Source organism: Salminus brasiliensis, chromosome 9 (genome assembly GCF_030463535.1).
Source record: "Salminus brasiliensis chromosome 9, fSalBra1.hap2, whole genome shotgun sequence".
NCBI lineage: Eukaryota > Metazoa > Chordata > Actinopteri > Characiformes > Bryconidae > Salminus > Salminus brasiliensis.
In genome coordinates this window covers 354,609-373,032 of record NC_132886.1, presented here as the reverse complement: position 1 = coordinate 373,032, position 18,424 = coordinate 354,609, and the positions used below count along the sequence as shown (strand labels likewise).

General features: G+C 45.9%; 35 non-coding genes across 35 annotated transcripts; all 35 read right to left on the bottom strand.

The window, feature by feature from the left end:
* Window positions 1-215: 215 nt before the first annotated feature.
* Window positions 216-287, bottom strand: trnah-gug (transfer RNA histidin (anticodon GUG)). Its single transcript has one exon. It is a non-coding gene; the product is annotated as a tRNA-His (tRNA).
* Window positions 288-629: 342 nt separating this feature from the next.
* Window positions 630-702, bottom strand: trnam-cau (transfer RNA methionine (anticodon CAU)). Its single transcript has one exon. It is a non-coding gene; the product is annotated as a tRNA-Met (tRNA).
* A 346-nt stretch (window positions 703-1,048) lies between these two features.
* trnar-acg (transfer RNA arginine (anticodon ACG)) lies at window positions 1,049-1,121 on the bottom strand. The gene has a single exon. It is a non-coding gene; the product is annotated as a tRNA-Arg (tRNA).
* A 632-nt stretch (window positions 1,122-1,753) lies between these two features.
* Window positions 1,754-1,825, bottom strand: trnah-gug (transfer RNA histidin (anticodon GUG)). Its single transcript has one exon. It is a non-coding gene; the product is annotated as a tRNA-His (tRNA).
* A 342-nt stretch (window positions 1,826-2,167) lies between these two features.
* Window positions 2,168-2,240, bottom strand: trnam-cau (transfer RNA methionine (anticodon CAU)). Its single transcript has one exon. It is a non-coding gene; the product is annotated as a tRNA-Met (tRNA).
* Window positions 2,241-2,586: 346 nt separating this feature from the next.
* trnar-acg (transfer RNA arginine (anticodon ACG)) lies at window positions 2,587-2,659 on the bottom strand. Its single transcript has one exon. It is a non-coding gene; the product is annotated as a tRNA-Arg (tRNA).
* Window positions 2,660-3,291: 632 nt separating this feature from the next.
* On the bottom strand, window positions 3,292-3,363 carry trnah-gug (transfer RNA histidin (anticodon GUG)). Its single transcript has one exon. It is a non-coding gene; the product is annotated as a tRNA-His (tRNA).
* Window positions 3,364-3,705: 342 nt separating this feature from the next.
* Window positions 3,706-3,778, bottom strand: trnam-cau (transfer RNA methionine (anticodon CAU)). The gene has a single exon. It is a non-coding gene; the product is annotated as a tRNA-Met (tRNA).
* A 346-nt stretch (window positions 3,779-4,124) lies between these two features.
* Window positions 4,125-4,197, bottom strand: trnar-acg (transfer RNA arginine (anticodon ACG)). Its single transcript has one exon. It is a non-coding gene; the product is annotated as a tRNA-Arg (tRNA).
* Window positions 4,198-4,829: 632 nt separating this feature from the next.
* Window positions 4,830-4,901, bottom strand: trnah-gug (transfer RNA histidin (anticodon GUG)). The gene has a single exon. It is a non-coding gene; the product is annotated as a tRNA-His (tRNA).
* A 342-nt stretch (window positions 4,902-5,243) lies between these two features.
* trnam-cau (transfer RNA methionine (anticodon CAU)) lies at window positions 5,244-5,316 on the bottom strand. The gene has a single exon. It is a non-coding gene; the product is annotated as a tRNA-Met (tRNA).
* Window positions 5,317-5,662: 346 nt separating this feature from the next.
* On the bottom strand, window positions 5,663-5,735 carry trnar-acg (transfer RNA arginine (anticodon ACG)). Its single transcript has one exon. It is a non-coding gene; the product is annotated as a tRNA-Arg (tRNA).
* Window positions 5,736-6,367: 632 nt separating this feature from the next.
* On the bottom strand, window positions 6,368-6,439 carry trnah-gug (transfer RNA histidin (anticodon GUG)). Its single transcript has one exon. It is a non-coding gene; the product is annotated as a tRNA-His (tRNA).
* A 342-nt stretch (window positions 6,440-6,781) lies between these two features.
* trnam-cau (transfer RNA methionine (anticodon CAU)) lies at window positions 6,782-6,854 on the bottom strand. The gene has a single exon. It is a non-coding gene; the product is annotated as a tRNA-Met (tRNA).
* Window positions 6,855-7,200: 346 nt separating this feature from the next.
* trnar-acg (transfer RNA arginine (anticodon ACG)) lies at window positions 7,201-7,273 on the bottom strand. Its single transcript has one exon. It is a non-coding gene; the product is annotated as a tRNA-Arg (tRNA).
* A 632-nt stretch (window positions 7,274-7,905) lies between these two features.
* On the bottom strand, window positions 7,906-7,977 carry trnah-gug (transfer RNA histidin (anticodon GUG)). Its single transcript has one exon. It is a non-coding gene; the product is annotated as a tRNA-His (tRNA).
* Window positions 7,978-8,319: 342 nt separating this feature from the next.
* Window positions 8,320-8,392, bottom strand: trnam-cau (transfer RNA methionine (anticodon CAU)). Its single transcript has one exon. It is a non-coding gene; the product is annotated as a tRNA-Met (tRNA).
* A 346-nt stretch (window positions 8,393-8,738) lies between these two features.
* Window positions 8,739-8,811, bottom strand: trnar-acg (transfer RNA arginine (anticodon ACG)). Its single transcript has one exon. It is a non-coding gene; the product is annotated as a tRNA-Arg (tRNA).
* A 632-nt stretch (window positions 8,812-9,443) lies between these two features.
* On the bottom strand, window positions 9,444-9,515 carry trnah-gug (transfer RNA histidin (anticodon GUG)). Its single transcript has one exon. It is a non-coding gene; the product is annotated as a tRNA-His (tRNA).
* Window positions 9,516-9,857: 342 nt separating this feature from the next.
* Window positions 9,858-9,930, bottom strand: trnam-cau (transfer RNA methionine (anticodon CAU)). Its single transcript has one exon. It is a non-coding gene; the product is annotated as a tRNA-Met (tRNA).
* A 346-nt stretch (window positions 9,931-10,276) lies between these two features.
* Window positions 10,277-10,349, bottom strand: trnar-acg (transfer RNA arginine (anticodon ACG)). Its single transcript has one exon. It is a non-coding gene; the product is annotated as a tRNA-Arg (tRNA).
* A 632-nt stretch (window positions 10,350-10,981) lies between these two features.
* trnah-gug (transfer RNA histidin (anticodon GUG)) lies at window positions 10,982-11,053 on the bottom strand. Its single transcript has one exon. It is a non-coding gene; the product is annotated as a tRNA-His (tRNA).
* Window positions 11,054-11,395: 342 nt separating this feature from the next.
* Window positions 11,396-11,468, bottom strand: trnam-cau (transfer RNA methionine (anticodon CAU)). Its single transcript has one exon. It is a non-coding gene; the product is annotated as a tRNA-Met (tRNA).
* A 346-nt stretch (window positions 11,469-11,814) lies between these two features.
* trnar-acg (transfer RNA arginine (anticodon ACG)) lies at window positions 11,815-11,887 on the bottom strand. The gene has a single exon. It is a non-coding gene; the product is annotated as a tRNA-Arg (tRNA).
* A 632-nt stretch (window positions 11,888-12,519) lies between these two features.
* On the bottom strand, window positions 12,520-12,591 carry trnah-gug (transfer RNA histidin (anticodon GUG)). The gene has a single exon. It is a non-coding gene; the product is annotated as a tRNA-His (tRNA).
* Window positions 12,592-12,933: 342 nt separating this feature from the next.
* trnam-cau (transfer RNA methionine (anticodon CAU)) lies at window positions 12,934-13,006 on the bottom strand. Its single transcript has one exon. It is a non-coding gene; the product is annotated as a tRNA-Met (tRNA).
* Window positions 13,007-13,352: 346 nt separating this feature from the next.
* Window positions 13,353-13,425, bottom strand: trnar-acg (transfer RNA arginine (anticodon ACG)). Its single transcript has one exon. It is a non-coding gene; the product is annotated as a tRNA-Arg (tRNA).
* A 632-nt stretch (window positions 13,426-14,057) lies between these two features.
* Window positions 14,058-14,129, bottom strand: trnah-gug (transfer RNA histidin (anticodon GUG)). The gene has a single exon. It is a non-coding gene; the product is annotated as a tRNA-His (tRNA).
* Window positions 14,130-14,471: 342 nt separating this feature from the next.
* Window positions 14,472-14,544, bottom strand: trnam-cau (transfer RNA methionine (anticodon CAU)). Its single transcript has one exon. It is a non-coding gene; the product is annotated as a tRNA-Met (tRNA).
* Window positions 14,545-14,890: 346 nt separating this feature from the next.
* Window positions 14,891-14,963, bottom strand: trnar-acg (transfer RNA arginine (anticodon ACG)). Its single transcript has one exon. It is a non-coding gene; the product is annotated as a tRNA-Arg (tRNA).
* A 632-nt stretch (window positions 14,964-15,595) lies between these two features.
* On the bottom strand, window positions 15,596-15,667 carry trnah-gug (transfer RNA histidin (anticodon GUG)). Its single transcript has one exon. It is a non-coding gene; the product is annotated as a tRNA-His (tRNA).
* A 342-nt stretch (window positions 15,668-16,009) lies between these two features.
* trnam-cau (transfer RNA methionine (anticodon CAU)) lies at window positions 16,010-16,082 on the bottom strand. Its single transcript has one exon. It is a non-coding gene; the product is annotated as a tRNA-Met (tRNA).
* Window positions 16,083-16,428: 346 nt separating this feature from the next.
* Window positions 16,429-16,501, bottom strand: trnar-acg (transfer RNA arginine (anticodon ACG)). Its single transcript has one exon. It is a non-coding gene; the product is annotated as a tRNA-Arg (tRNA).
* Window positions 16,502-17,547: 1,046 nt separating this feature from the next.
* On the bottom strand, window positions 17,548-17,620 carry trnam-cau (transfer RNA methionine (anticodon CAU)). The gene has a single exon. It is a non-coding gene; the product is annotated as a tRNA-Met (tRNA).
* Window positions 17,621-17,967: 347 nt separating this feature from the next.
* trnar-acg (transfer RNA arginine (anticodon ACG)) lies at window positions 17,968-18,040 on the bottom strand. Its single transcript has one exon. It is a non-coding gene; the product is annotated as a tRNA-Arg (tRNA).
* Window positions 18,041-18,424: the final 384 nt, after the last annotated feature.

The following is an 18,424-nucleotide window of genomic DNA, read 5'->3' as shown; positions in this document are numbered from 1 at the left end:
AATTCTTTGGAAAGTCCCGATGAAATGCAAATAGCAGAGACTAATTCAAAAGTCACCAGATAATGGGCGCCCCTGATCAAATCCCAAGGAAAAGATTAGACATGAATTCAAACGACTCTCTCCACATCCTAAGCACCAAACCTTGTACCCGTTCTACCCTAAAGGATTCCAAAGAAAAGCGTGCGATCAATAGCCAGCCGTACACTGAAAAGGCTTGCCGTGACCCGGATTCGAACCGGGGTTGCTGCGGCCACAACGCAGAGTACTAACCACTATACGATCACGGCTCCTCACCCGTCACAGACTGTAGCAATCAAACGGCATGTGGCCATTTCTACATCAGAGGACAAGTATCCATATGTTGCGGAAGAGTATTGTCTATATAATAATCAAAGCCCACGCTCTTATGGTCCAGTTTATCGTCTTTGTGGAAGAGTTGCACAGATGAGTGAAATGCAGGATCGGATACGTGTTGTCATGTTTCTGGCTTGTGTGATTAACTCTGCAAGGACCAGCATGAAGAACCAACACAGAGCTTGTGAAGGCAGAGAACGGAGCTTGCACACTTTGTTAAAAATGCAAGCAAGACCAGAGCTTAAGGGCATGCATCTGATTTTAAAAGAGCAACCTGCCCCGTGTGAGGATCGAACTCACGACCTTCAGATTATGAGACTGACGCGCTACCTACTGCGCTAACGAGGCACTCATCCCAGACGGGCAAAAAAATATCACTGCCTCATACAATTGCAGCCATCTCTACACTTTTGCAAGAACAGCTGGAAAGGAGTGTTTGGCTACTCGGCTAAGACAACAAAACCACCCACAGGTTAACTCAGCTTTGTCTGAATATGCACCGTTAAACGTTTCTTACTAGAAATACTGCTGAAAGAAAAGTGCAAAATTCACAACTTTGCGCAAATACAATGGAGCACTCATGTTTTCGGCTGTGTGAAAATCTAGGCAGCTTTACCCATGCTTGAACCTCTAGGGAGCCAATGAAAATCAAACAAGTTCCCAAATGGCAAAAAGTAATGAATGAAAAGGTTGCCGAGCCAGCCAGGAGTCGAACCTAGAATCTTCTGATCCGTAGTCAGACGCGTTATCCATTGCGCCACTGGCCCACTGCCGCAGGAAGAGGGATGGACTCTGGAGGACCTTCCCGCCTATGTCTCATGAAACTGATTCATTCAACTCCAAAGCCAAGTACAATCTCAACTTGTGTTGTGGTCTTCAGGATGTTCTCTGCTTTACTCAGCTCGTAAAAGCAGACACAAGAAGATTCCCATACTTGAGTCCAACTCTGCCCGCCTGGGTGAAAACCAGGAATACTAAACGCTAGACCGTATGGAACACTGAAGAGTAATGTATGGAAGGTGTGGGTCTAGTACATGTCCAGATCTGCTCTCGTTCAAGGTTGCCTTTTTTGAACAGAGAAACGTTTGCCCTGGCTAGTGTCATGACCAGCGGATGGAAGATAGTACCATTCATTTGGCCTATGAATTGGCATTTCCGACTCATAACTTTGCCTTGATATTTTGAATTCTTTGGAAAGTCCCGATGAAATGCAAATAGCAGAGACTAATTCAAAAGTCACCAGATAATGGGCGCCCCTGATCAAATCCCAAGGAAAAGATTAGACATGAATTCAAACGACTCTCTCCACATCCTAAGCACCAAACCTTGTACCCGTTCTACCCTAAAGGATTCCAAAGAAAAGCGTGCGATCAATAGCCAGCCGTACACTGAAAGGGCTTGCCGTGACCCGGATTCGAACCGGGGTTGCTGCGGCCACAACGCAGAGTACTAACCACTATACGATCACGGCTCCTCACCCGTCACAGACTGTAGCAATCAAACGGCATGTGGCCATTTCTACATCAGAGGACAAGTATCCATATGTTGCGGAAGAGTATTGTCTATATAATAATCAAAGCCCACGCTCTTATGGTCCAGTTTATCGTCTTTGTGGAAGAGTTGCACAGATGAGTGAAATGCAGGATCGGATACGTGTTGTCATGTTTCTGGCTTGTGTGATTAACTCTGCAAGGACCAGCATGAAGAACCAACACAGAGCTTGTGAAGGCAGAGAACGGAGCTTGCACACTTTGTTAAAAATGCAAGCAAGACCAGAGCTTAAGGGCATGCATCTGATTTTAAAAGAGCAACCTGCCCCGTGTGAGGATCGAACTCACAACCTTCAGATTATGAGACTGACGCGCTACATACTGCGCTAACGAGGCACTCATCCCAGACGGGCAAAAAAATATCACTGCCTCATACAATTGCAGCCATCTCTACACTTTTGCGAGAACAGCTGGAAAGGAGTGTTTGGCTACTCGGCTAAGACAACAAAACCACCCACAGGTTAACTCAGCTTTGTCTGAATATGCACCGTTAAACGTTTCTTACTAGAAATACTGCTGAAAGAAAAGTGCAAAATTCACAACTTTGCGCAAATACAATGGAGCACTCATGTTTTCGGCTGTGTGAAAATCTAGGCAGCTTTACCCATGCTTGAACCTCTAGGGAGCCAATGAAAATCAAACAAGTTCCCAAATGGCAAAAAGTAATGAATGAAAAGGTTGCCGAGCCAGCCAGGAGTCGAACCTAGAATCTTCTGATCCGTAGTCAGACGCGTTATCCATTGCGCCACTGGCCCACTGCCGCAGGAAGAGGGATGGACTCTGGAGGACCTTCCCGCCTATGTCTCATGAAACTGATTCATTCAACTCCAAAGCCAAGTACAATCTCAACTTGTGTTGTGGTCTTCAGGATGTTCTCTGCTTTACTCAGCTCGTAAAAGCAGACACAAGAAGATTCCCATACTTGAGTCCAACTCTGCCCGCCTGGGTGAAAACCAGGAATACTAAACGCTAGACCGTATGGAACACTGAAGAGTAATGTATGGAAGGTGTGGGTCTAGTACATGTCCAGATCTGCTCTCGTTCAAGGTTGCCTTTTTTGAACAGAGAAACGTTTGCCCTGGCTAGTGTCATGACCAGCGGATGGAAGATGGTACCATTCATTTGGCCTATAAATTGGCATTTCCGACTCATAACTTTGCCTTGATATTTTGAATTCTTTGGAAAGTCCCGATGAAATGCAAATAGCAGAGACTAATTCAAAAGTCACCAGATAATGGGCGCCCCTGATCAAATCCCAAGGAAAAGATTAGACATGAATTCAAACGACTCTCTCCACATCCTAAGCACCAAACCTTGTACCCGTTCTACCCTAAAGGATTCCAAAGAAAAGCGTGCGATCAATAGCCAGCCGTACACTGAAAAGGCTTGCCGTGACCCGGATTCGAACCGGGGTTGCTGCGGCCACAACGCAGAGTACTAACCACTATACGATCACGGCTCCTCACCCGTCACAGACTGTAGCAATCAAACGGCATGTGGCCATTTCTACATCAGAGGACAAGTATCCATATGTTGCGGAAGAGTATTGTCTATATAATAATCAAAGCCCACGCTCTTATGGTCCAGTTTATCGTCTTTGTGGAAGAGTTGCACAGATGAGTGAAATGCAGGATCGGATACGTGTTGTCATGTTTCTGGCTTGTGTGATTAACTCTGCAAGGACCAGCATGAAGAACCAACACAGAGCTTGTGAAGGCAGAGAACGGAGCTTGCACACTTTGTTAAAAATGCAAGCAAGACCAGAGCTTAAGGGCATGCATCTGATTTTAAAAGAGCAACCTGCCCCGTGTGAGGATCGAACTCACGACCTTCAGATTATGAGACTGACGCGCTACCTACTGCGCTAACGAGGCACTCATCCCAGACAGGCAAAAAAATATCACTGCCTCATACAATTGCAGCCATCTCTACACTTTTGCGAGAACAGCTGGAAAGGAGTGTTTGGCTACTCGGCTAAGACAACAAAACCACCCACAGGTTAACTCAGCTTTGTCTGAATATGCACCGTTAAACGTTTCTTACTAGAAATACTGCTGAAAGAAAAGTGCAAAATTCACAACTTTGCGCAAATACAATGGAGCACTCATGTTTTCGGCTGTGTGAAAATCTAGGCAGCTTTACCCATGCTTGAACCTCTAGGGAGCCAATGAAAATCAAACAAGTTCCCAAATGGCAAAAAGTAATGAATGAAAAGGTTGCCGAGCCAGCCAGGAGTCGAACCTAGAATCTTCTGATCCGTAGTCAGACGCGTTATCCATTGCGCCACTGGCCCACTGCCGCAGGAAGAGGGATGGACTCTGGAGGACCTTCCCGCCTATGTCTCATGAAACTGATTCATTCAACTCCAAAGCCAAGTACAATCTCAACTTGTGTTGTGGTCTTCAGGATGTTCTCTGCTTTACTCAGCTCGTAAAAGCAGACACAAGAAGATTCCCATACTTGAGTCCAACTCTGCCCGCCTGGGTGAAAACCAGGAATACTAAACGCTAGACCGTATGGAACACTGAAGAGTAATGTATGGAAGGTGTGGGTCTAGTACATGTCCAGATCTGCTCTCGTTCAAGGTTGCCTTTTTTGAACAGAGAAACGTTTGCCCTGGCTAGTGTCATGACCAGCGGATGGAAGATGGTACCATTCATTTGGCCTATAAATTGGCATTTCCGACTCATAACTTTGCCTTGATATTTTGAATTCTTTGGAAAGTCCCGATGAAATGCAAATAGCAGAGACTAATTCAAAAGTCACCAGATAATGGGCGCCCCTGATCAAATCCCAAGGAAAAGATTAGACATGAATTCAAACGACTCTCTCCACATCCTAAGCACCAAACCTTGTACCCGTTCTACCCTAAAGGATTCCAAAGAAAAGCGTGCGATCAATAGCCAGCCGTACACTGAAAGGGCTTGCCGTGACCCGGATTCGAACCGGGGTTGCTGCGGCCACAACGCAGAGTACTAACCACTATACGATCACGGCTCCTCACCCGTCACAGACTGTAGCAATCAAACGGCATGTGGCCATTTCTACATCAGAGGACAAGTATCCATATGTTGCGGAAGAGTATTGTCTATATAATAATCAAAGCCCACGCTCTTATGGTCCAGTTTATCGTCTTTGTGGAAGAGTTGCACAGATGAGTGAAATGCAGGATCGGATACGTGTTGTCATGTTTCTGGCTTGTGTGATTAACTCTGCAAGGACCAGCATGAAGAACCAACACAGAGCTTGTGAAGGCAGAGAACGGAGCTTGCACACTTTGTTAAAAATGCAAGCAAGACCAGAGCTTAAGGGCATGCATCTGATTTTAAAAGAGCAACCTGCCCCGTGTGAGGATCGAACTCACGACCTTCAGATTATGAGACTGACGCGCTACCTACTGCGCTAACGAGGCACTCATCCCAGACGGGCAAAAAAATATCACTGCCTCATACAATTGCAGCCATCTCTACACTTTTGCGAGAACAGCTGGAAAGGAGTGTTTGGCTACTCGGCTAAGACAACAAAACCACCCACAGGTTAACTCAGCTTTGTCTGAATATGCACCGTTAAACGTTTCTTACTAGAAATACTGCTGAAAGAAAAGTGCAAAATTCACAACTTTGCGCAAATACAATGGAGCACTCATGTTTTCGGCTGTGTGAAAATCTAGGCAGCTTTACCCATGCTTGAACCTCTAGGGAGCCAATGAAAATCAAACAAGTTCCCAAATGGCAAAAAGTAATGAATGAAAAGGTTGCCGAGCCAGCCAGGAGTCGAACCTAGAATCTTCTGATCCGTAGTCAGACGCGTTATCCATTGCGCCACTGGCCCACTGCCGCAGGAAGAGGGATGGACTCTGGAGGACCTTCCCGCCTATGTCTCATGAAACTGATTCATTCAACTCCAAAGCCAAGTACAATCTCAACTTGTGTTGTGGTCTTCAGGATGTTCTCTGCTTTACTCAGCTCGTAAAAGCAGACACAAGAAGATTCCCATACTTGAGTCCAACTCTGCCCGCCTGGGTGAAAACCAGGAATACTAAACGCTAGACCGTATGGAACACTGAAGAGTAATGTATGGAAGGTGTGGGTCTAGTACATGTCCAGATCTGCTCTCGTTCAAGGTTGCCTTTTTTGAACAGAGAAACGTTTGCCCTGGCTAGTGTCATGACCAGCGGATGGAAGATGGTACCATTCATTTGGCCTATAAATTGGCATTTCCGACTCATAACTTTGCCTTGATATTTTGAATTCTTTGGAAAGTCCCGATGAAATGCAAATAGCAGAGACTAATTCAAAAGTCACCAGATAATGGGCGCCCCTGATCAAATCCCAAGGAAAAGATTAGACATGAATTCAAACGACTCTCTCCACATCCTAAGCACCAAACCTTGTACCCGTTCTACCCTAAAGGATTCCAAAGAAAAGCGTGCGATCAATAGCCAGCCGTACACTGAAAGGGCTTGCCGTGACCCGGATTCGAACCGGGGTTGCTGCGGCCACAACGCAGAGTACTAACCACTATACGATCACGGCTCCTCACCCGTCACAGACTGTAGCAATCAAACGGCATGTGGCCATTTCTACATCAGAGGACAAGTATCCATATGTTGCGGAAGAGTATTGTCTATATAATAATCAAAGCCCACGCTCTTATGGTCCAGTTTATCGTCTTTGTGGAAGAGTTGCACAGATGAGTGAAATGCAGGATCGGATACGTGTTGTCATGTTTCTGGCTTGTGTGATTAACTCTGCAAGGACCAGCATGAAGAACCAACACAGAGCTTGTGAAGGCAGAGAACGGAGCTTGCACACTTTGTTAAAAATGCAAGCAAGACCAGAGCTTAAGGGCATGCATCTGATTTTAAAAGAGCAACCTGCCCCGTGTGAGGATCGAACTCACGACCTTCAGATTATGAGACTGACGCGCTACCTACTGCGCTAACGAGGCACTCATCCCAGACGGGCAAAAAAATATCACTGCCTCATACAATTGCAGCCATCTCTACACTTTTGCGAGAACAGCTGGAAAGGAGTGTTTGGCTACTCGGCTAAGACAACAAAACCACCCACAGGTTAACTCAGCTTTGTCTGAATATGCACCGTTAAACGTTTCTTACTAGAAATACTGCTGAAAGAAAAGTGCAAAATTCACAACTTTGCGCAAATACAATGGAGCACTCATGTTTTCGGCTGTGTGAAAATCTAGGCAGCTTTACCCATGCTTGAACCTCTAGGGAGCCAATGAAAATCAAACAAGTTCCCAAATGGCAAAAAGTAATGAATGAAAAGGTTGCCGAGCCAGCCAGGAGTCGAACCTAGAATCTTCTGATCCGTAGTCAGACGCGTTATCCATTGCGCCACTGGCCCACTGCTGCAGGAAGAGGGATGGACTCTGGAGGACCTTCCCGCCTATGTCTCATGAAACTGATTCATTCAACTCCAAAGCCAAGTACAATCTCAACTTGTGTTGTGGTCTTCAGGATGTTCTCTGCTTTACTCAGCTCGTAAAAGCAGACACAAGAAGATTCCCATACTTGAGTCCAACTCTGCCCGCCTGGGTGAAAACCAGGAATACTAAACGCTAGACCGTATGGAACACTGAAGAGTAATGTATGGAAGGTGTGGGTCTAGTACATGTCCAGATCTGCTCTCGTTCAAGGTTGCCTTTTTTGAACAGAGAAACGTTTGCCCTGGCTAGTGTCATGACCAGCGGATGGAAGATGGTACCATTCATTTGGCCTATAAATTGGCATTTCCGACTCATAACTTTGCCTTGATATTTTGAATTCTTTGGAAAGTCCCGATGAAATGCAAATAGCAGAGACTAATTCAAAAGTCACCAGATAATGGGCGCCCCTGATCAAATCCCAAGGAAAAGATTAGACATGAATTCAAACGACTCTCTCCACATCCTAAGCACCAAACCTTGTACCCGTTCTACCCTAAAGGATTCCAAAGAAAAGCGTGCGATCAATAGCCAGCCGTACACTGAAAGGGCTTGCCGTGACCCGGATTCGAACCGGGGTTGCTGCGGCCACAACGCAGAGTACTAACCACTATACGATCACGGCTCCTCACCCGTCACAGACTGTAGCAATCAAACGGCATGTGGCCATTTCTACATCAGAGGACAAGTATCCATATGTTGCGGAAGAGTATTGTCTATATAATAATCAAAGCCCACGCTCTTATGGTCCAGTTTATCGTCTTTGTGGAAGAGTTGCACAGATGAGTGAAATGCAGGATCGGATACGTGTTGTCATGTTTCTGGCTTGTGTGATTAACTCTGCAAGGACCAGCATGAAGAACCAACACAGAGCTTGTGAAGGCAGAGAACGGAGCTTGCACACTTTGTTAAAAATGCAAGCAAGACCAGAGCTTAAGGGCATGCATCTGATTTTAAAAGAGCAACCTGCCCCGTGTGAGGATCGAACTCACGACCTTCAGATTATGAGACTGACGCGCTACCTACTGCGCTAACGAGGCACTCATCCCAGACGGGCAAAAAAATATCACTGCCTCATACAATTGCAGCCATCTCTACACTTTTGCGAGAACAGCTGGAAAGGAGTGTTTGGCTACTCGGCTAAGACAACAAAACCACCCACAGGTTAACTCAGCTTTGTCTGAATATGCACCGTTAAACGTTTCTTACTAGAAATACTGCTGAAAGAAAAGTGCAAAATTCACAACTTTGCGCAAATACAATGGAGCACTCATGTTTTCGGCTGTGTGAAAATCTAGGCAGCTTTACCCATGCTTGAACCTCTAGGGAGCCAATGAAAATCAAACAAGTTCCCAAATGGCAAAAAGTAATGAATGAAAAGGTTGCCGAGCCAGCCAGGAGTCGAACCTAGAATCTTCTGATCCGTAGTCAGACGCGTTATCCATTGCGCCACTGGCCCACTGCCGCAGGAAGAGGGATGGACTCTGGAGGACCTTCCCGCCTATGTCTCATGAAACTGATTCATTCAACTCCAAAGCCAAGTACAATCTCAACTTGTGTTGTGGTCTTCAGGATGTTCTCTGCTTTACTCAGCTCGTAAAAGCAGACACAAGAAGATTCCCATACTTGAGTCCAACTCTGCCCGCCTGGGTGAAAACCAGGAATACTAAACGCTAGACCGTATGGAACACTGAAGAGTAATGTATGGAAGGTGTGGGTCTAGTACATGTCCAGATCTGCTCTCGTTCAAGGTTGCCTTTTTTGAACAGAGAAACGTTTGCCCTGGCTAGTGTCATGACCAGCGGATGGAAGATGGTACCATTCATTTGGCCTATAAATTGGCATTTCCGACTCATAACTTTGCCTTGATATTTTGAATTCTTTGGAAAGTCCCGATGAAATGCAAATAGCAGAGACTAATTCAAAAGTCACCAGATAATGGGCGCCCCTGATCAAATCCCAAGGAAAAGATTAGACATGAATTCAAACGACTCTCTCCACATCCTAAGCACCAAACCTTGTACCCGTTCTACCCTAAAGGATTCCAAAGAAAAGCGTGCGATCAATAGCCAGCCGTACACTGAAAGGGCTTGCCGTGACCCGGATTCGAACCGGGGTTGCTGCGGCCACAACGCAGAGTACTAACCACTATACGATCACGGCTCCTCACCCGTCACAGACTGTAGCAATCAAACGGCATGTGGCCATTTCTACATCAGAGGACAAGTATCCATATGTTGCGGAAGAGTATTGTCTATATAATAATCAAAGCCCACGCTCTTATGGTCCAGTTTATCGTCTTTGTGGAAGAGTTGCACAGATGAGTGAAATGCAGGATCGGATACGTGTTGTCATGTTTCTGGCTTGTGTGATTAACTCTGCAAGGACCAGCATGAAGAACCAACACAGAGCTTGTGAAGGCAGAGAACGGAGCTTGCACACTTTGTTAAAAATGCAAGCAAGACCAGAGCTTAAGGGCATGCATCTGATTTTAAAAGAGCAACCTGCCCCGTGTGAGGATCGAACTCACGACCTTCAGATTATGAGACTGACGCGCTACCTACTGCGCTAACGAGGCACTCATCCCAGACGGGCAAAAAAATATCACTGCCTCATACAATTGCAGCCATCTCTACACTTTTGCGAGAACAGCTGGAAAGGAGTGTTTGGCTACTCGGCTAAGACAACAAAACCACCCACAGGTTAACTCAGCTTTGTCTGAATATGCACCGTTAAACGTTTCTTACTAGAAATACTGCTGAAAGAAAAGTGCAAAATTCACAACTTTGCGCAAATACAATGGAGCACTCATGTTTTCGGCTGTGTGAAAATCTAGGCAGCTTTACCCATGCTTGAACCTCTAGGGAGCCAATGAAAATCAAACAAGTTCCCAAATGGCAAAAAGTAATGAATGAAAAGGTTGCCGAGCCAGCCAGGAGTCGAACCTAGAATCTTCTGATCCGTAGTCAGACGCGTTATCCATTGCGCCACTGGCCCACTGCCGCAAGAAGAGGGATGGACTCTGGAGGACCTTCCCGCCTATGTCTCATGAAACTGATTCATTCAACTCCAAAGCCAAGTACAATCTCAACTTGTGTTGTGGTCTTCAGGATGTTCTCTGCTTTACTCAGCTCGTAAAAGCAGACACAAGAAGATTCCCATACTTGAGTCCAACTCTGCCCGCCTGGGTGAAAACCAGGAATACTAAACGCTAGACCGTATGGAACACTGAAGAGTAATGTATGGAAGGTGTGGGTCTAGTACATGTCCAGATCTGCTCTCGTTCAAGGTTGCCTTTTTTGAACAGAGAAACGTTTGCCCTGGCTAGTGTCATGACCAGCGGATGGAAGATGGTACCATTCATTTGGCCTATAAATTGGCATTTCCGACTCATAACTTTGCCTTGATATTTTGAATTCTTTGGAAAGTCCCGATGAAATGCAAATAGCAGAGACTAATTCAAAAGTCACCAGATAATGGGCGCCCCTGATCAAATCCCAAGGAAAAGATTAGACATGAATTCAAACGACTCTCTCCACATCCTAAGCACCAAACCTTGTACCCGTTCTACCCTAAAGGATTCCAAAGAAAAGCGTGCGATCAATAGCCAGCCGTACACTGAAAGGGCTTGCCGTGACCCGGATTCGAACCGGGGTTGCTGCGGCCACAACGCAGAGTACTAACCACTATACGATCACGGCTCCTCACCCGTCACAGACTGTAGCAATCAAACGGCATGTGGCCATTTCTACATCAGAGGACAAGTATCCATATGTTGCGGAAGAGTATTGTCTATATAATAATCAAAGCCCACGCTCTTATGGTCCAGTTTATCGTCTTTGTGGAAGAGTTGCACAGATGAGTGAAATGCAGGATCGGATACGTGTTGTCATGTTTCTGGCTTGTGTGATTAACTCTGCAAGGACCAGCATGAAGAACCAACACAGAGCTTGTGAAGGCAGAGAACGGAGCTTGCACACTTTGTTAAAAATGCAAGCAAGACCAGAGCTTAAGGGCATGCATCTGATTTTAAAAGAGCAACCTGCCCCGTGTGAGGATCGAACTCACGACCTTCAGATTATGAGACTGACGCGCTACCTACTGCGCTAACGAGGCACTCATCCCAGACGGGCAAAAAAATATCACTGCCTCATACAATTGCAGCCATCTCTACACTTTTGCGAGAACAGCTGGAAAGGAGTGTTTGGCTACTCGGCTAAGACAACAAAACCACCCACAGGTTAACTCAGCTTTGTCTGAATATGCACCGTTAAACGTTTCTTACTAGAAATACTGCTGAAAGAAAAGTGCAAAATTCACAACTTTGCGCAAATACAATGGAGCACTCATGTTTTCGGCTGTGTGAAAATCTAGGCAGCTTTACCCATGCTTGAACCTCTAGGGAGCCAATGAAAATCAAACAAGTTCCCAAATGGCAAAAAGTAATGAATGAAAAGGTTGCCGAGCCAGCCAGGAGTCGAACCTAGAATCTTCTGATCCGTAGTCAGACGCGTTATCCATTGCGCCACTGGCCCACTGCCGCAGGAAGAGGGATGGACTCTGGAGGACCTTCCCGCCTATGTCTCATGAAACTGATTCATTCAACTCCAAAGCCAAGTACAATCTCAACTTGTGTTGTGGTCTTCAGGATGTTCTCTGCTTTACTCAGCTCGTAAAAGCAGACACAAGAAGATTCCCATACTTGAGTCCAACTCTGCCCGCCTGGGTGAAAACCAGGAATACTAAACGCTAGACCGTATGGAACACTGAAGAGTAATGTATGGAAGGTGTGGGTCTAGTACATGTCCAGATCTGCTCTCGTTCAAGGTTGCCTTTTTTGAACAGAGAAACGTTTGCCCTGGCTAGTGTCATGACCAGCGGATGGAAGATGGTACCATTCATTTGGCCTATAAATTGGCATTTCCGACTCATAACTTTGCCTTGATATTTTGAATTCTTTGGAAAGTCCCGATGAAATGCAAATAGCAGAGACTAATTCAAAAGTCACCAGATAATGGGCGCCCCTGATCAAATCCCAAGGAAAAGATTAGACATGAATTCAAACGACTCTCTCCACATCCTAAGCACCAAACCTTGTACCCGTTCTACCCTAAAGGATTCCAAAGAAAAGCGTGCGATCAATAGCCAGCCGTACACTGAAAGGGCTTGCCGTGACCCGGATTCGAACCGGGGTTGCTGCGGCCACAACGCAGAGTACTAACCACTATACGATCACGGCTCCTCACCCGTCACAGACTGTAGCAATCAAACGGCATGTGGCCATTTCTACATCAGAGGACAAGTATCCATATGTTGCGGAAGAGTATTGTCTATATAATAATCAAAGCCCACGCTCTTATGGTCCAGTTTATCGTCTTTGTGGAAGAGTTGCACAGATGAGTGAAATGCAGGATCGGATACGTGTTGTCATGTTTCTGGCTTGTGTGATTAACTCTGCAAGGACCAGCATGAAGAACCAACACAGAGCTTGTGAAGGCAGAGAACGGAGCTTGCACACTTTGTTAAAAATGCAAGCAAGACCAGAGCTTAAGGGCATGCATCTGATTTTAAAAGAGCAACCTGCCCCGTGTGAGGATCGAACTCACGACCTTCAGATTATGAGACTGACGCGCTACCTACTGCGCTAACGAGGCACTCATCCCAGACGGGCAAAAAAATATCACTGCCTCATACAATTGCAGCCATCTCTACACTTTTGCGAGAACAGCTGGAAAGGAGTGTTTGGCTACTCGGCTAAGACAACAAAACCACCCACAGGTTAACTCAGCTTTGTCTGAATATGCACCGTTAAACGTTTCTTACTAGAAATACTGCTGAAAGAAAAGTGCAAAATTCACAACTTTGCGCAAATACAATGGAGCACTCATGTTTTCGGCTGTGTGAAAATCTAGGCAGCTTTACCCATGCTTGAACCTCTAGGGAGCCAATGAAAATCAAACAAGTTCCCAAATGGCAAAAAGTAATGAATGAAAAGGTTGCCGAGCCAGCCAGGAGTCGAACCTAGAATCTTCTGATCCGTAGTCAGACGCGTTATCCATTGCGCCACTGGCCCACTGCCGCAGGAAGAGGGATGGACTCTGGAGGACCTTCCCGCCTATGTCTCATGAAACTGATTCATTCAACTCCAAAGCCAAGTACAATCTCAACTTGTGTTGTGGTCTTCAGGATGTTCTCTGCTTTACTCAGCTCGTAAAAGCAGACACAAGAAGATTCCCATACTTGAGTCCAACTCTGCCCGCCTGGGTGAAAACCAGGAATACTAAACGCTAGACCGTATGGAACACTGAAGAGTAATGTATGGAAGGTGTGGGTCTAGTACATGTCCAGATCTGCTCTCGTTCAAGGTTGCCTTTTTTGAACAGAGAAACGTTTGCCCTGGCTAGTGTCATGACCAGCGGATGGAAGATGGTACCATTCATTTGGCCTATAAATTGGCATTTCCGACTCATAACTTTGCCTTGATATTTTGAATTCTTTGGAAAGTCCCGATGAAATGCAAATAGCAGAGACTAATTCAAAAGTCACCAGATAATGGGCGCCCCTGATCAAATCCCAAGGAAAAGATTAGACATGAATTCAAACGACTCTCTCCACATCCTAAGCACCAAACCTTGTACCCGTTCTACCCTAAAGGATTCCAAAGAAAAGCGTGCGATCAATAGCCAGCCGTACACTGAAAGGGCTTGCCGTGACCCGGATTCGAACCGGGGTTGCTGCGGCCACAACGCAGAGTACTAACCACTATACGATCACGGCTCCTCACCCGTCACAGACTGTAGCAATCAAACGGCATGTGGCCATTTCTACATCAGAGGACAAGTATCCATATGTTGCGGAAGAGTATTGTCTATATAATAATCAAAGCCCACGCTCTTATGGTCCAGTTTATCGTCTTTGTGGAAGAGTTGCACAGATGAGTGAAATGCAGGATCGGATACGTGTTGTCATGTTTCTGGCTTGTGTGATTAACTCTGCAAGGACCAGCATGAAGAACCAACACAGAGCTTGTGAAGGCAGAGAACGGAGCTTGCACACTTTGTTAAAAATGCAAGCAAGACCAGAGCTTAAGGGCATGCATCTGATTTTAAAAGAGCAACCTGCCCCGTGTGAGGATCGAACTCACGACCTTCAGATTATGAGACTGACGCGCTACCTACTGCGCTAACGAGGCACTCATCCCAGACGGGCAAAAAAATATCACTGCCTCATACAATTGCAGCCATCGCTACACTTTTGCGAGAACAGCTGGAAAGGAGTGTTTGGCTACTCGGCTAAGACAACAAAACCACCCACAGGTTAACTCAGCTTTGTCTGAATATGCACCGTTAAACGTTTCTTACTAGAAATACTGCTGAAAGAAAAGTGCAAAATTCACAACTTTGCGCAAATACAATGGAGCACTCATGTTTTCGGCTGTGTGAAAATCTAGGCAGCTTTACCCATGCTTGAACCTCTAGGGAGCCAATGAAAATCAAACAAGTTCCCAAATGGCAAAAAGTAATGAATGAAAAGGTTGCCGAGCCAGCCAGGAGTCGAACCTAGAATCTTCTGATCCGTAGTCAGACGCGTTATCCATTGCGCCACTGGCCCACTGCCGCAGGAAGAGGGATGGACTCTGGAGGACCTTCCCGCCTATGTCTCATGAAACTGATTCATTCAACTCCAAAGCCAAGTACAATCTCAACTTGTGTTGTGGTCTTCAGGATGTTCTCTGCTTTACTCAGCTCGTAAAAGCAGACACAAGAAGATTCCCATACTTGAGTCCAACTCTGCCCGCCTGGGTGAAAACCAGGAATACTAAACGCTAGACCGTATGGAACACTGAAGAGTAATGTATGGAAGGTGTGGGTCTAGTACATGTCCAGATCTGCTCTCGTTCAAGGTTGCCTTTTTTGAACAGAGAAACGTTTGCCCTGGCTAGTGTCATGACCAGCGGATGGAAGATGGTACCATTCATTTGGCCTATAAATTGGCATTTCCGACTCATAACTTTGCCTTGATATTTTGAATTCTTTGGAAAGTCCCGATGAAATGCAAATAGCAGAGACTAATTCAAAAGTCACCAGATAATGGGCGCCCCTGATCAAATCCCAAGGAAAAGATTAGACATGAATTCAAACGACTCTCTCCACATCCTAAGCACCAAACCTTGTACCCGTTCTACCCTAAAGGATTCCAAAGAAAAGCGTGCGATCAATAGCCAGCCGTACACTGAAAGGGCTTGCCGTGACCCGGATTCGAACCGGGGTTGCTGCGGCCACAACGCAGAGTACTAACCACTATACGATCACGGCTCCTCACCCGTCACAGACTGTAGCAATCAAACGGCATGTGGCCATTTCTACATCAGAGGACAAGTATCCATATGTTGCGGAAGAGTATTGTCTATATAATAATCAAAGCCCACGCTCTTATGGTCCAGTTTATCGTCTTTGTGGAAGAGTTGCACAGATGAGTGAAATGCAGGATCGGATACGTGTTGTCATGTTTCTGGCTTGTGTGATTAACTCTGCAAGGACCAGCATGAAGAACCAACACAGAGCTTGTGAAGGCAGAGAACGGAGCTTGCACACTTTGTTAAAAATGCAAGCAAGACCAGAGCTTAAGGGCATGCATCTGATTTTAAAAGAGCAACCTGCCCCGTGTGAGGATCGAACTCACGACCTTCAGATTATGAGACTGACGCGCTACCTACTGCGCTAACGAGGCACTCGTCCCAGACGGGCAAAAAAATATCACTGCCTCATACAATTGCAGCCATCTCTACACTTTTGCGAGAACAGCTGGAAAGGAGTGTTTGGCTACTCGGCTAAGACAACAAAACCACCCACAGGTTAACTCAGCTTTGTCTGAATATGCACCGTTAAACGTTTCTTACTAGAAATACTGCTGAAAGAAAAGTGCAAAATTCACAACTTTGCGCAAATACAATGGAGCACTCATGTTTTCGGCTGTGTGAAAATCTAGGCAGCTTTACCCATGCTTGAACCTCTAGGGAGCCAATGAAAATCAAACAAGTTCCCAAATGGCAAAAAGTAATGAATGAAAAGGTTGCCGAGCCAGCCAGGAGTCGAACCTAGAATCTTCTGATCCGTAGTCAGACGCGTTATCCATTGCGCCACTGGCCCACTGCCGCAGGAAGAGGGATGGACTCTGGAGGACCTTCCCGCCTATGTCTCATGAAACTGATTCATTCAACTCCAAAGCCAAGTACAATCTCAACTTGTGTTGTGGTCTTCAGGATGTTCTCTGCTTTACTCAGCTCGTAAAAGCAGACACAAGAAGATTCCCATACTTGAGTCCAACTCTGCCCGCCTGGGTGAAAACCAGGAATACTAAACGCTAGACCGTATGGAACACTGAAGAGTAATGTATGGAAGGTGTGGGTCTAGTACATGTCCAGATCTGCTCTCGTTCAAGGTTGCCTTTTTTGAACAGAGAAACGTTTGCCCTGGCTAGTGTCATGACCAGCGGATGGAAGATGGTACCATTCATTTGGCCTATAAATTGGCATTTCCGACTCATAACTTTGCCTTGATATTTTGAATTCTTTGGAAAGTCCCGATGAAATGCAAATAGCAGAGACTAATTCAAAAGTCACCAGATAATGGGCGCCCCTGATCAAATCCCAAGGAAAAGATTAGACATGAATTCAAACGACTCTCTCCACATCCTAAGCACCAAACCTTGTACCCGTTCTACCCTAAAGGATTCCAAAGAAAAGCGTGCGATCAATAGCCAGCCGTACACTGAAAAGGCTTGCCGTGACCCGGATTCGAACCGGGGTTGCTGCGGCCACAACGCAGAGTACTAACCCCTATACGATCACGGCTCCTCACCCGTCACAGACTGTAGCAATCAAACGGCATGTGGCCATTTCTACATCAGAGGACAAGTATCCATATGTTGCGGAAGAGTATTGTCTATATAATAATCAAAGCCCACGCTCTTATGGTCCAGTTTATTGTCTTTGTGGAAGAGTTGCACAGATGAGTGAAATGCAGGATCGGATACGTGTTGTCATGTTTCTGGCTTGTGTGATTAACTCTGCAAGGACCAGCATGAAGAACCAACACAGAGCTTGTGAAGGCAGAGAACGGAGCTTGCACACTTTGTTAAAAATGCAAGCAAGACCAGAGCTTAAGGGCATGCATCTGATTTTAAAAGAGCAACCTGCCCCGTGTGAGGATCGAACTCACGACCTTCAGATTATGAGACTGACGCGCTACCTACTGCGCTAACGAGGCACTCATCCCAGACGGCCAAAAAAAATTTCAGTGCCTCATACAATTGCAGCCATCTCTACACTTTTGCGAGAACAGCTGGAAAGGAGTGTTTGGCTACTCGGCTAAGACAACAAAACCACCCACAGGTTAACTCAGCTTTGTCTGAATATGCACCGTTAAACGTTTCTTACTAGAAATACTGCTGAAAGAAAAGTGCAAAATTCACAACTTTGCGCAAATACAATGGAGCACTCATGTTTTCGGCTGTGTGAAAATCTAGGCAGCTTTACCCATGCTTGAACCTCTAGGGAGCCAATGAAAATCAAACAAGTTCCCAAATGGCAAAAAGTAATGAATGAAAAGGTTGCCGAGCCAGCCAGGAGTCGAACCTAGAATCTTCTGATCCGTAGTCAGACGCGTTATCCATTGCGCCACTGGCCCACTGCCGCAGGAAGAGGGATGGACTCTGGAGGACCTTCCCGCCTATGTCTCATGAAACTGATTCATTCAACTCCAAAGCCAAGTACAATCTCAACTTGTGTTGTGGTCTTCAGGATGTTCTCTGCTTTACTCAGCTCGTAAAAGCAGACACAAGAAGATTCCCATACTTGAGTCCAACTCTGCCCGCCTGGGTGAAAACCAGGAATACTAAACGCTAGACCGTATGGAACACTGAAGAGTAATGTATGGAAGGTGTGGGTCTAGTACATGTCCAGATCTGCTCTCGTTCAAGGTTGCCTTTTTTGAACAGAGAAACGTTTGCCCTGGCTAGTGTCATGACCAGCGGATGGAAGATGGTACCATTCATTTGGCCTATAAATTGGC